This window comes from Capsicum annuum, chromosome 2, assembly GCF_002878395.1.
Source record: "Capsicum annuum cultivar UCD-10X-F1 chromosome 2, UCD10Xv1.1, whole genome shotgun sequence".
NCBI lineage: Eukaryota > Viridiplantae > Streptophyta > Magnoliopsida > Solanales > Solanaceae > Capsicum > Capsicum annuum.
In genome coordinates this window covers 90,936,901-90,951,698 of record NC_061112.1, presented here as the reverse complement: position 1 = coordinate 90,951,698, position 14,798 = coordinate 90,936,901, and positions in this window count along the sequence as shown.

Here is a 14,798-nt window from a genome sequence, read left to right as displayed (position 1 = left end):
TCTCATGGTTTACATCGGTTAGAAGAACCTCCCTAATAGAAAGGAATAATAGAAAAGATTTTAAAAAATAAGTGTAAAGGATCATGATTTTATTCAAATATTGTTTTACATAAGTTATTAGCTATGAGATTTTATCTTTTAGTTTACAGATACAAAGGTGAGTCCTTTTACACTTAGCCTGCATGATTTCAAAAACAGTCTTAACTTCAGTTCTACATATTCCACTAGCAGAAAAAGTAGAAGTACAGTTTTTAGAACTAAGTGTTATGACTCACAAGATTTGTATAGTATTCTTTATCATTCATGATTTATGATTTTCAGCTTTCAGTTATTCAAGCCAATGTGAGTTATTTACACTAAGCATGCATTCTTTACAAGCTATATGAACAACTGAGTTACTATTTTACTTATGCATTCACCCCCACATGCTCAGTACATTCCAAAAGTACTGATCCACATATACGTATATGTGCAACATTGTTTAATAATGTAGGTACTAGTTCAGTTGTAGTCCATATATCATGATCAGACAGTTGCAGATTCTAGTTAGTAGATGATGAGTCCTCCTACTTCAGGTGCTTCAGTCAGATGTTATTATGTACTTTACTTTATTACTCATATGTATTGAATAGTAGTAGTTGGAGTCGTGTCCCAGCTTTCTATAGTCAGTATAATAGAGGATTCACAGATGTTAGTCAGAGTCAGTCTTATAATTTTAGTTTTGCTCTTCAGTTTTATCAGAATGTTAAATTGTATCAGTATTGTATTTTTCATAGATTTTATCATGATTATGTTTCTGCATAGTAAACTCAATTATTTTATACATCTTTAAATTAGTTGCTTAATAGTAGGCCAGTTTATGGATTATCATGGGATCACTCATGGTCCTAAGCACCATGTGAAGTCTAGGGGGTAGTCTCGGGGCGTTACAAATATGGTATCAGAGCATAGAGTTCAAGTGTCGTAGAATGTTTGTGAAGCCATGTCTAGTAGAGTCCTCTAAAAAGGTACGGTGATGTCTGTACTTTTCTTTGAGAGGCTACAGGGCATTTAAGAAAGTTTCATTTCTTTCATACTCTAGATCGTGCTATAAAGTTGTTCCTTCAGTAACTTCTATCAATTCGTGTGTTAAATCCATATTTCTCTATATATGTATTATTCTTGAGATAACATGATTAGGAAGTTTCAATTCCTCCTTAGATGATGCTCTCGAATTTACTATCAGTAACTTCAGAAGTTACACAAGGGGCTTAAGAGGAGCTTGCATGTATGTTATAAGTTCCTCAAGTTAAAAGTTATTTCCTCATCCTTATGAGTCGTTCAGCTAAGACAGAGTAAGATATTTATCCATATTCCTTGTTAACCCTTCAATATAGATAGTGGTCATAAGAGGATTTAGTGTGAACCTAGATTATTAAATATAGTTTGCATTCGAGGGATATCGCAACCATGTCCAAACTTTTTAGTTTTCATGAAGTTAAGACTAAGGTTATGATTTATAAACACACTGCTATACTTATTTTTTATGAATCATAGTCTTTAATTTTGTAACTCCTAGGGAGTACACCATAGATGCCACACGGTGCTTACGGTCACAAGTAACCACAAGCTAACCTATGAACTGTTACGTGTTGTGAGCAATGAATAATAATAACAAAATAACATGTGTAGAATGTCTGAAAATAGCATAAGGTTTTTCACAAGTGAAATCAATACTGAATCATGGTTTAAAACATCTGGAAACATAATGGCAATACTGATAATCACAACTGAAAACTAACAAACTATATGCACTACTCTGAAAGCCTCTAAACTGACTGACTATGGAGTTGATGGGACAAGCCCCCAACAAACTCTGACTGACTAAATGACTGAACTACTGACACAACTGAATATAAGGTAACTCATCCTCGAAGGATGAGGACTCACCACTACTGCTGCTGCTGATACCCTTGATAGTCTAAGTATGGTCTGGAATCCGAGCATTCAAACCTATGATATAAGATATCATAGTGCAAGAAACGAGTATGCAATCAGTACTCTGAATGTATTGGTATGCTAAATAGGGTTAGGCTGATATGCATAGGTTCATGTACGTGAGTAGTAACTGACTGAATGTACAACATGATATACTAAGTAAGAATGCATGAAAATTGTAAAGATTAAAAATACATGACCAAGCATAAAAACAAGTCCTGAAATAGTCTGTAAACTAAAATACTAAAATCTTGTAACTGAATAACTGATAAACTATATGCTATGGTTAAGTAAGACTGAATTAAATTCTGTACAGAGTACTATAAACAAAACTATGGGAGCTATCATCTAAGAGACATGCCCCAATATAGATAGATTGGGGTCTAACCTATAACCCCAGTTGGAAGGGTGTTAGTACTGTGCCATGGGTTACTAAAAATGGCTGGGTTAAACCTAACCTAGCAGGAAGACTCATGAGATGTATATATGTATGTCAACCCTAGACTGGTAGGAAGACATATCAACCTACACTGGGTACGTAGTTCTGTAACTCAGGGACTGCTACTAAGGGTCACACCCTAAGATGGCAGGAATGCGCCCATATCTGGGTTTGCTCAGTCCTGAATCCTACTCTCAACTAAACTGACACTAATTATGAGATTAAACTAAGCTTAACTAGACAAGTAACTAATCATGAGGGCTAACTGGCTGAATATGCTCATGGTTTATCTGAAGTATTCTATAACTACTGAAATTATGTAAACAACTAAGTTTTCGGGTATTCATAACCCCTAAGACGAGATAGCAATGACAACAAGATCATACTAAAGCTTTGAGAAAGTGACATATAGTCAATATTCAAAGCTCATTCTTTGAGGCATTTGATCAAACACATGGGAGACATGAATTTCAACATTGAAATACTTTTACGCATGATGAGATAGCACGATCACATAACAAAATCATAAACTGAGGATTTATTCTGAATTCTTAGGAACGTGGTATGGAAACCACAATATTTAAAAAACGCTATAATGCATTCCATATGAAAACAATTGAAATCATAACTTGAAATCAAAGTACCAAGATATAGATACACATACTTCAACTTTAAAATATGTAAGGGCTATTTCTATCAAAACTCTTGGAAATATAATACATGATCAAAATTCATAAGATTTTCATGAAGGCAATTTATCGTCAACATGTCATTTCATTGTATACATGTAATAAGTAGTCATTGTTCAAATATGAAATCATTTCAGAATTTTATCAAACACTTGTAATGCATGGCTTAAAATTGGGAATAGTTTTAAACATGTAGTAGTAGCATGATTTTGATGCTAAATCACCAATTAAGGCTTAAATCAGCGAACAACACTATTCAAATATGTAGGGTTTAATAACAATAACAATTTCGTGTAAATATGATATAAAATTTGAAATTCATGAAAGTTCATGGACATAATTAATAAAAACATGTAAAGATCGTACTTTTAAACTTGAAATTTGGGTTCTTGGACTCCATGGATGAAAGAGACCCATGGATGAACATTTAACATACCTTGAAACAAAAATCTTTAAAGAGAACAACTTTCTTGAAAGATTTCTTAGATTGGAACACTTGAGTTCTTGGTTTTCTTGAAGAAAGGGCTTGAATCTTAAAGAGGCTAGGGTTTATTTTTTCCTTTGAGAGAAAAAATGAATAATTGTATGTATAGTGATTTTTGGGGCATTATCTATTATGGATGTGTCACGGTAGGTAAAAAGACTTATTTTCCCTTAAAAATGCAAAAACAGAAACTAAAAAATAGGTACAGGCGATGGAGCGTGCATCGTGGGCTAATCGCACACCCTCACAGCCTCTCTCACAAAAATGGCTATAACTTTTCACCCGAGTATCGGATTGAGGAGAAATTGGTATCATTAGAAAGATAACTCAATTATCTACAATTTGGTAGGTCTTGAGATACAAAATTCTATGTCTATAAAAGGTTATACACATTCAAAATATACCTTTATAGAATCGAATACCAAACTTTAGATGAATCAAAGGATCTTAGCTCAACTTTGTTCTAAGCGATTTGTAATGCCCTGAGTCTGCACCCCGGATGTCACACGGTACTTAAAACCCCAAAGGATCACAATATAACCCATGACTAGTACATTCTGCGAGTACTGAATAATAATATTGAAAATATATGTAGAAGAAATTTTAAAATGCCATAAGGTTCATAAACTGAATACTGATGATAATACTATGTAAAATATATGAACAACTAAATAACTGTATGTTCTAGTCTTAATGCCTCTAACTACCTAAATATGGAGTTGATGGGACAAGTCTCCAACTAAATCTGACTGAACTAACTACTGAACTGCTGAAAAATGCTGGCATGAATAAAATCTTCCCTCGAAATATGAGGACTCACCAGAATATCTGCTACTGATAACTTAAGATGCTATGTATAGTTAGGAACTTGAGTATATGAACATATGATATGAGACATCATTGCATAAAGAAAGCGTATGCATCCGTACATGAAATGAACTGGTATGCTAAGTGAGGTAGGCTGATAATACATAGGTTTATATGCATGAGATAATAACTGACTGAATAAATATCATGAAGTAACTGAATGAGTATATATGCAAAACTTTAGCTGCTGAACATACTGAACATAGATACTGTGCATGTAATTATACATCATGTAGCTGAGATTTATACTAAAACTGAATACTAAATTCTGATGGTTATATAATTGATAACTGATAATTGATAACCATTATTCTGATGGCTATATAATTGATAATTGATAATTGGTAATACTAAATTTGAGATCTTTCCTTCTCACATCTGCATAAAATTTTTGTCATCTCTAAGCAGTCTTAAGCATCTCTCTGATTAACTGCACTTTCTCTAAAGCATCAAACACTAAGTCCGACTCCACTACTGCGGCCTTACCTACCTCAAACCAACCAATGGGAGATCTACATATTCTCCTATAAAGAGCCTCAAACGGAGCCATCTGTATACTAGAATTATAGCTATTATTATGCATGAACTCAATCAAAGGAAAGTAATCATCCCAACTATCCTTAAAGTCAACAACATACGTTCTTAACAAATCTTCTAAAGTCTGAACGGTACTTCTTACTTGACCTTCTGTATGAGGATGTAAGGCTATACTGAGGTGAACTTGGGTACCAAGACCCTTTTAGAAGGATTTCCAAAAGTGAGAGGTGGACTGCAGACCTCTATCTAAAATAATGGAAAACTAGATACCTTGTAATCTAACTAACTCTCTAACATAGAGCTTACAATAATCCTTGGCTGAAAAAGAGGTATGAATTGGCAAGAAATGGGCTGATTTGGCCATCCTGTCCACAATAACCCAAATCAAATCATGTTGTCGATGAGTACGAGACAAACTCATTGCAAAGTCTATGTTCACTTCTTCCCACTTCCATGTGGGAATACTGAACTCTTACAAGGACTCACTAGCTTCTGATGGTCTATAATAACCTGCTGACACATGGAGCACTTAGATACAAACTCTACAATATCTTTCTTCATCCCACTCCACCAATAGACTTTCCACAAGTCACAGTACATCTTAGTTGCCCGTGGATGAATCGGGTAGCACGCACCATGTGATTTTGTAAGAATCTGCTATCTCACACCATCCACAAATGGCACACATAGTCTACCCTAGCAACGCAACACACCATCTACCTCTTGAGAGAAAACCTCTACATTTTTATATTTGACTGACTCTTTCAAATTAACTAAACTGGGATCTCTATCCTACTTCTCTTTTACTTTGGAAACCAAAGATGATTCTAAACTATTCTACACCATAACACTACCCCTATCCGATCAACCAAACGTGCACCTAGCTTTGCAAGATGATGATCCTCCTGAACTAACTTCTTCTTACTATCCTCAACGTGAGTAACATTACCCATCACTATAAGAAAAGGTCTATTTAAGACCAGCATTCAGGGATGAGTCAATAATTTGGTCTCTTATTAGGACGAGATTAAATTCTGGTCCCTAATTATGCATTTTTTGGGAACGTATTAAATTTTATCCTAAAAAATTATTAACTTGTCTCTAATAATAATTTAGAGAGAAGCACTGCTAAATTATTATAACAAAATTTTTAATAAAAATAATTTTAATCATACTTCACGTTCCAAAAAGAAAAAAAAACTCTCTTTATTCTCCAAAAAATTTTAATCCCTTGCTAATTGTTTCTCTAAATTACTATCGATCAACATTTCTCATTGAATGCTCAAATCTTCAGCTAAATCTCTCTGATTTTTTACCGCGACTTCCATTATCGGTATGATTTCTCATCTCTCTATAAAGTGGTAAAGATTGTATTATGTTGTGTTGGGTTCTTTGCCTTTAATGGTTTTTTTCTTTTCTTGTCTTCTTCATTTTTAGTATTTGGGGGTGGGGATAGGGTAGGGGTGGGATATGGGGGGAGGGGGTTGAGATGCCATTTTAATTAGTAAAACGATTCAATCTTTGTGGACTTCTTATTTGTGTTGGTTATCCTTTAATGACTTTTCTTGCTATTTTTCTGTTACTGATATTTCTCGTTCTTAGTTGAGGTAGTTGGTTTGTGGGGTTAGGGTTGGGGGTGTTTTTGGAACTATCATTTTAGTTGCATAGATTTAATTTTTAAATTTTTATTGAGTTGGTTTCTCGATTCACCTTGTGGAAATATGGAGTTCTTGGTATTTTAAATTTTTAAAATTATTAGTGTTTCCACTTATGCATTGCCTTTAGTTAGTTTAATAGCATCAAACCTATTACCTCTTGTAACTTCTTATTATTAAGTCAGTTTTGGGTTCAAAGACATTTAATCATTATGGTGTTCCGAACAGTTCTATTTTTGAGTAATGATAGAAAATCATCTTTCAGGATATGGCAGATTCACTATAGCCTTTGTTTTATTTTTTCAGGTCAATTTGCGATGATAGCATAGTGGTAATTATTAGACCAATCGCCACAACATTTGAGGACACCATACTTGTGTAAATTGTCATGGGTTGAATATGAGAACATTCTTAATCTTAAAAATTTGTTATCTGATTATAATTTGGACTAACTAAATAAATTAAACAAGCGTTGAAACTAGCTGGCCTAGTTTCCTCTTGGTTTGTTGATGGCAAAGGCAAACTAAAAGAATTGAGGAACGAAAATGAGAATGATACAACTATGTATAATAACTATTCAACCATCTTGTCAGACTATATAAAAGAACTATAAATGTATTCTGGAATGCTATAACTGTTTTCTCATTTATGTCCATCATCCTTATGTTACCATTAAAGTGTGCAAAATTCCTTTTAATTGTGATCCCAAAATTGTATATAACATCCTAACCCTCTAGTGATATTAACCACTCTGGGACTAGGTCCACACAGTTTTAAAACGCATCACTAGAGAGTAATGTTGCTTACTTATATAACTAGCATCTCTCTTATTCTTTACCGATGTGGAACTTCTTATCCTAACATCCCTCATATGTACTTAGCATCGTCACTAAGGTTTGACCAGCAGAATGTGATTATTCCTAGACTCGGGATAGAGATTTTCCTAGAAAATACCAGTACGAAGAATCTTTCCTCCTAAAAAGTACGGTGATGTAATGTTGTATTTTTATAAAGTATGCTACATAATGTCTTTGTGGACTTGCTAATATAATTTTCATGTTTGGCCTAATAATTATTGTTTTGATAGCTTTTATTCTTCTCAATTTTGTTTAAAATAAATTTAGTATCGAAGGTTGCTAAGTATTTGGTAATTGAAGTGTAAGTAGATGGTGAAGGTTGCTGCTGTAGGTTTGGTACATCAATCAACTGGACTTAAGTTTGGTAGTGGTGGAGGCTCTAAGGTCACTACCACTATATTGAAATGAAAAACTCAATCGGAGTTGAATGTGAGTACCATTTTTCTAGATCTTTTACTTTAAAATTTCAATTTTATTTTATGAAAGTATATCAGGTTCTTGCCATTTATATAATTAAAGTAAGATAGACATAAGGATGGGAGCTAGTGATGTTATTTTATGGATGAAGAGAGTAGTTGTATGAGCCCCTTATGATTGAATTAGCTTGCTCTTTTAACACCCTTTTGCATAATAATCACTCCGGTTGAATTTATTTGTATTGTTTTGACTTAACACAAAGTTTAAGAAATTAAAGATTTGTGGTCTTAAATCAAAGATCTATAAAATTTACAGAAGTTTCATTTAATCTCGTATATGCTGTGTGGAAAGTAAGTTGAAACTAAAGAGTTTCCAAAAAATCAAAGATACATTCTTTATGAAACAAAATAAAAAGGAAAGTAAGACGAATAAAAAAAGGGTAGCTCGATGCACACAACATTTCTATATTTACGCAGACTTCGTGGAAAGTCACACTCAAGAGGTGTTATACAGACAATTGTAACACCCCGAGTCTGCACCCCGAGTGTCATACGATACTCATAATCTCTAGGGACCATAAGCTAACCCATGACTGGTACCTGCTGCAGTATCTAAATAATAATAATAATAAAATATAGAAATAGGGTTGATATTACCATAAGGTTCACATCTGAACATCAAATACTGATAATGAAAAACTAAAATCTGAACATCTTTCTAAATAATTTAGTTTGATAAGCCTTTAACTAAACTATATGACAGTAGAGTTGATGGGACAAGACCCCAACTAAATCCAACTACTAAAACACGTACTACAATACAGAAATAACAACTTTTTCCTCAAACTATGAGGACTCAGCACTATGTTTGCTGCTGATGAGCTGGACTGCTAAGGGCGATCAGAAGCCCATGTGTTTGAACCTATGATATAAGACATCGTAGCCCAAAATAAAGGTATGTGTCAGTACTTTGAATATACTGATATGCAAAGTGAGGTAAGGCTAAATGCATGAGTTCATATGCCAGAACAATAACTGGCTAAGTAAAATGATTATAACTGAATAAGAGTACATGTATATGTGAGACTGCTATATGTATATTGATTATGCAATACTATGCACATGACTACACATGTTGTAACTGAGATCATAGTCAAATTGGATACTGAGTTCTAATAACTTAAAAATGATACTGAGTTTAATGATAACTATATTACTGATTATGTAGAACAGAACTAAGTTCTATATTGAGTTGGGTGATTGTGTCTGACAGTCTTGATTCTGTAGAACTAAACTGAGTTCTATACTGTGCTAGGTAACGGTGTCAGATAGTCCTAATTTTGTAGAACTAAACTGAGTTCCATACTAAGACTAAAACTTAAATTGTGGGTGATAATCATCTAACCGGCATGCCCCTTCTCTGAACTGATTTGGGGTCCAACCTATAACCCCAGTTGGAAGGGTGTTAGTACCGCCACGGGTAAAGATAAGTGCTAAGTCACCCTCATCTAGTAGATGCTTTGAATGAGAATTATGGTACCCTCAACTGGCAGGTATAACACCTCATCAAGCCTCAACTGGCAGGTTGATGTCTCAACCTACGCTGGTTACGTAGTTCTAGAGTTCAAGGATTGCTTCTAAGTATCACACCCTCTACTGGCAGGTGAGTCCCTATCCTTTAGTTCACTCAGTTTTAAATCCTACCCCCAACTGAATAGACACTGAACTAATTTCTAAATTGTTCTAGACTAGACTGAATTGTTACTGATCGTGTTAACTAACTGAACTGGACTTAGTTCAGTGAGTACTGTAACTTAGTGAGTATTCTGAGTTCTATTTTCTAACTAGATATACTGAGTTTTGTACTGACTGAATACTACTATATGTGACATTACTGAGACTGTTCTGTAGCTACTGTAATTCTAGGTAAACAGCTAGATTGTCATGTACTAGATACTGCCAAGACTCGATAACATGAAAAGTAAAGCATAGCACGACCCTCAAAAGCTTTACAATGTTCATAACTTATTCATAGAGACATTTTATCAAACACTTGTAAGATATAAGCTTGTACATATACTAGCATGTCATGATTTCCCATTTAATCCATATGAGCAATTTATCAAACACTTGGGGAACATAATCTATGAAAATAATACTAATCAATATGTAGGCGTCATAATTTTAAATCCCAATTGAAAAATCAAGGGCTTTTAATATGAATTCACATGATACTACACTCATGATAAATAATTTCACATGAAACTTGAAATAAACCACGGATTAGAACAAAAATAATATCATAATCATGAATTCTCTCAAATCCCACATGAAATTCATGAAATCAATTAAATTGTAGTTTAAAAGAGTTTCTTGAACTCCAAGGGTAGAAGGAAAACCTTGGATGAACACTTAATACACCTTGATTCTTGAATTTGTTAAGACTGATGGATTGTTCTTGAATATTTACTCTTGAGATTAAAATCCCTAGGGTTTGTTCTTGAGTAAATTTGAGAGAATTTGAAAGAGAGTGAGAAATTAAGCCTCTAGGGTCGTTTAATTCTATGTTTTGGGCTAAAAACGGGTGGGATAGTGACCTAATTACCCCTCTGGATGCGGACATTTACTGGCTGAAAATGAGTCCAGTGATGCGTAGACCGATGCACCACATCGATGGCATTAATGAGATAACCATCGCGCCGCATAAAGTTTGTGTTGGTTCACTAGAATTGCATTGAAAGACAAGGAAAATATTAACTGTTGATGAGAAGAGTGATGCGACACATTGAGATCGCGTCAACCCACTATTATATTCACCTGAACATGGTTTAAACGAGGTCCAAAAAATCGGAAACTAACCCGAAGTGACCTACTGATATTCTTGATCATAAATAAACCTAAAAATCGATACTTTAAGGTTATAAGGGTCTTGAAATACGATCGCCAACTTACGAAGGCAAAAATACTTCTAAGCATAAAAACTTGGATGAAATTTCTAAGTCTGGGACCTCTTTTCAACCTCTAAAGGACTGAGTTATGCTTAGAATTTTGTGGGTTCTTAGAATATCTCCCCTTTGGGAATATTCGTCCTTCAATGAGATTGATTAAGCTGAGAGTACTGATACTGAACACGCACAACTAAAGCATGATTATATGACTAAAATTACTGATATACTGAGATTTTATACTAAACATGCATAACTGAAGCATGACTGAGTTCTGAAAACATGACATATGACTGAGTTGTTTCATGAAGGTATGCATGTTATAAAAATACTATGTAACTGAACCGATATAGGGTAGTAAAGGTAATTTGAGTATAGATATGAATAAATTCAAGGAAAACTGTTACCTTTAACTGAGTTTGAGTTTGCGGAGCAGAGGTAAGGATACTTAGTCTGCATATCTCCTTCTGCTTCCCAAGTAGCTCCTACAATGGACTGATTCTGCCAAAGAACTTTGATTGGCAGAACTTCTTTGTTCCTTAGTCTGCAAACTTGATGATCGAGAATTTCTACTGGGATCTCTTCATAAGAGAGACTGTTCTGAACATCTATATGCTCTAAAGGAACTACAACTGCTGCGTCTCGTAAGCACTTTTTTAGCAAGGAGACATGAAACAGTAGATGTACTAAGGCTAAGTCTGAAGGCAACTCAAGGTCATAAGATACCTTTCTAAAATGGTTGAGAATTCGAGAAAAACCAACATATTAGGGACTGAGCTTCCCCTTCTTGCCAAACCTCTTCACCTCTTTCATAGGAGAGATTTTCAAATACACATAGTCAGCAATCTCAAACTCGAGATCCTTCCTTTGCACATCTGCATATGATTTTTGTCGACTCAAACTTGTCTTAAGCATTTTCCTGATCAATTGAACTCTTTCTAAGGCATCAAATACCAAGTCAGGCCCTACCATTTCAGCCTCACTTACTTTAACCAACCAATTGGAGATCTACATTTCCTCCTATAAAGTGCCTCAAATAGAGCCATCTAAATGCTGGAATAATAATTGTTGTTGTATGCAAACTCAATCAAGGGGAAGTGGTCATCCCAACTACCCTTCAAGTCAATGGCACATACTCTTAATATATCCTCTAAAGTCTAAATAGTCCTATCTTCTTGACCATCTATCTGATGGTAGAAGGCTGTATTGAGGTGAACTTGTATACCAAGGCCCTTTTGGAAGTATTTCCAAAAATAAGAGGTGAACTGCATACCTCTATCTGAGATGATGGATAACGAAACTCTATGCAATCTGACCAACTCTCTCACATAGAGCTTGGCATAATCCTTGGCTAAATAAGAGGTATGAACTGGTAAGAAATAAGCTAATTTTGTCATCCTGTCACTAATGACCCAAATTGAATCATGTTGATGACGAGTACGGGGAAAACCCATCACAAAGTCCACGTTCTCTAACTCCCACTTCTATGTGGGAATACTGAACTCTTGCATGGCACCACTAGGTTTCTGATGCTTAATCTTAACCTACTGACATATAGAGCACTTAGCCATAAATAATGTCTCTCTTTATCCCACTCCACCAATAGACCTCTTACAAATTGCAGTACATCTTAGTGACCCCTCGATGAATAGAGTAACGTACACCATGCGCTTCTTTAAGAATTCATTGCCTTAAGTTTTCTACACCTGGTATACATAACCGACCCTGGCAACGTAGCACACCATCTCCCCCTTGGGAGTAAACCTCTACCTTCTGATATCTGACTCACTCTTTTAACTTGACCAGACTGGGATCTCTGTCCTACTTCTTCTTTACTTTAGAAACTAGAGATGATTCTAAACTATACTGCATCTACACACTTCCTTCTACTTAATCGACCAAGCGGACACCTAGTCGGGCAAGTTGATGAACTTCTTGAATAAACTTCTTCTTATTATCCTCCACGTGAACAACACTACCTATAGACATCCTACTAAGAGCATTATCCACTATATTAGCCTTGCCTGGATGATATAGGATGCACATCACATAGGCTTTCAACAACTCTAACCACCTTGATCATGCCTCCAAATTTTTAAGGCAAATATAATAACTAACTCATGATCATGAGTTGGATAATTCTTTTCATCTGGCTTAAGCTATCTAGAGGCAAAGGCTATGACCTAATCTCTGTACATCATAACACACCCTAAACCAACTCTGGAAGCATCACAATATACCACAAACCCATCTGAACCATCTTGTAGAGTCAAAACTGGGGCTGTAGTGAGTCAAGTCTTCAATTCCTAAAAACTCTTCTCATAAGAATTTTACCACTAGAATTTGACTTTCTTCTGAGTCAATCTAGATATAAGGGATGCAATGGACAAGAATCCTTCAATAAATCATCAATAATATCCAGCCAAACCCAAGAAACTCCTAATATCTAACAAAGAGATGGGTCAGGGCCAGTTTCTCACTGCTTTAGTCTTTTGAGGATTCACTCTAATGCCATCATAAGAATTTATATGGCTAACTAAATCTATTGACCTTAGCCAAAATCCACACTTACTGAATTTAACGAATAATTGATAGGCTTTGAGGGTCTGTAACACTATTCTGAGATGGTTTGCATGATCATGTTCACTGCAGGAGTAGACAAGAAAGTCATTAATGAAAACTACGATGAACATGTCCAAGTACTTCTTGAACACGCATTTCATCAAGTCCATGAAGGCTAATGGAGCATTGGTAAGACCAAATAACATGACTAGGAGTTCGAATTAGCTATACCGAGTTTTGAAAGTTGTTTTTGGAATATCACATTCTCTGACATTAAGCTGATGATATCCTGATCTAAGGTCCATCTTAGAGAAATAACTGGTACCCTAAAGATGGTCAAATAAGTCATCAATTCTAGGAAGTGGATACTTGTTCTTTATTGTGACTTTATTTAACTTATGATAGTCTATACACATCTTAAGAGAATTTGTTTTTTATGCACAAATAGAACTGGTGCACCCCACGAGAAAATGCTAGGTTTGATGAATCCCTTATCTAGGAGATCCTTTAATTATTCTTTTAACTCTTTGAGTTCTGTTGGAGCCATTTTGTATGGCGGAATAGAGATAGACTATGTTTCTAGAAGAAGGTCGATTCCAAAGTCAATTTCCCTTTCAAGAGGGACTCCAAGAAGATCTTCAGGAAATACATCAAGAAATTCACATGTTATTGATACTAACTTAGGATTAGGGGTTTCTGAACTATATTCTTGAACTCAAATGAAATGATAGAAATATCCCTTAGATATCATTTTTCTTGACCTAAGGTATGAAACAAGTTGAACCCTTAGTGCGGAAGTATTACCCGTCTACTCAAGGACAGGTTCATTTAGAAACTAAAAATGGAAATTTTTGTTTCTGTAGTCAACTTAATCATAGAATGAATGAAGACAATCCATGATGAGAATGACATCAAAGTATGTCATCTCTAATTCTACTAAGTCCGTTGAAGTGACTTTCTGACATACCATAATAAGAAAAATCCTATATACCCATCGGGCAATGATAGATTTACCCATAAGGGTAGAGACTGAGAAAGGCTCTGCTAGGATTTTGAGACTGACTCCAAAGTCAACAGCCATATAAGGAGTTACAAAAGATAAGGAAGCTCCTAGATCTAGCAAAGAATAAACATACAAATTATAAATTTGTAATGTACGAATGATCACATTAGGAGAACTGTCCTTATCCTGTCGGGACTAAAGTGCATAAAGCCTATTTGGGCGCTTCCAACTGGTAGCACTAGAAGCGACACCCCGCTGATTCAGCTGACTGAACTGAGATGAAAGATGATTATATTGACCCTGAGAACCTGACTAAAGACAATCTCTGACCCTATGTCCTAGTTTTCCACATTCGAAACATACATCA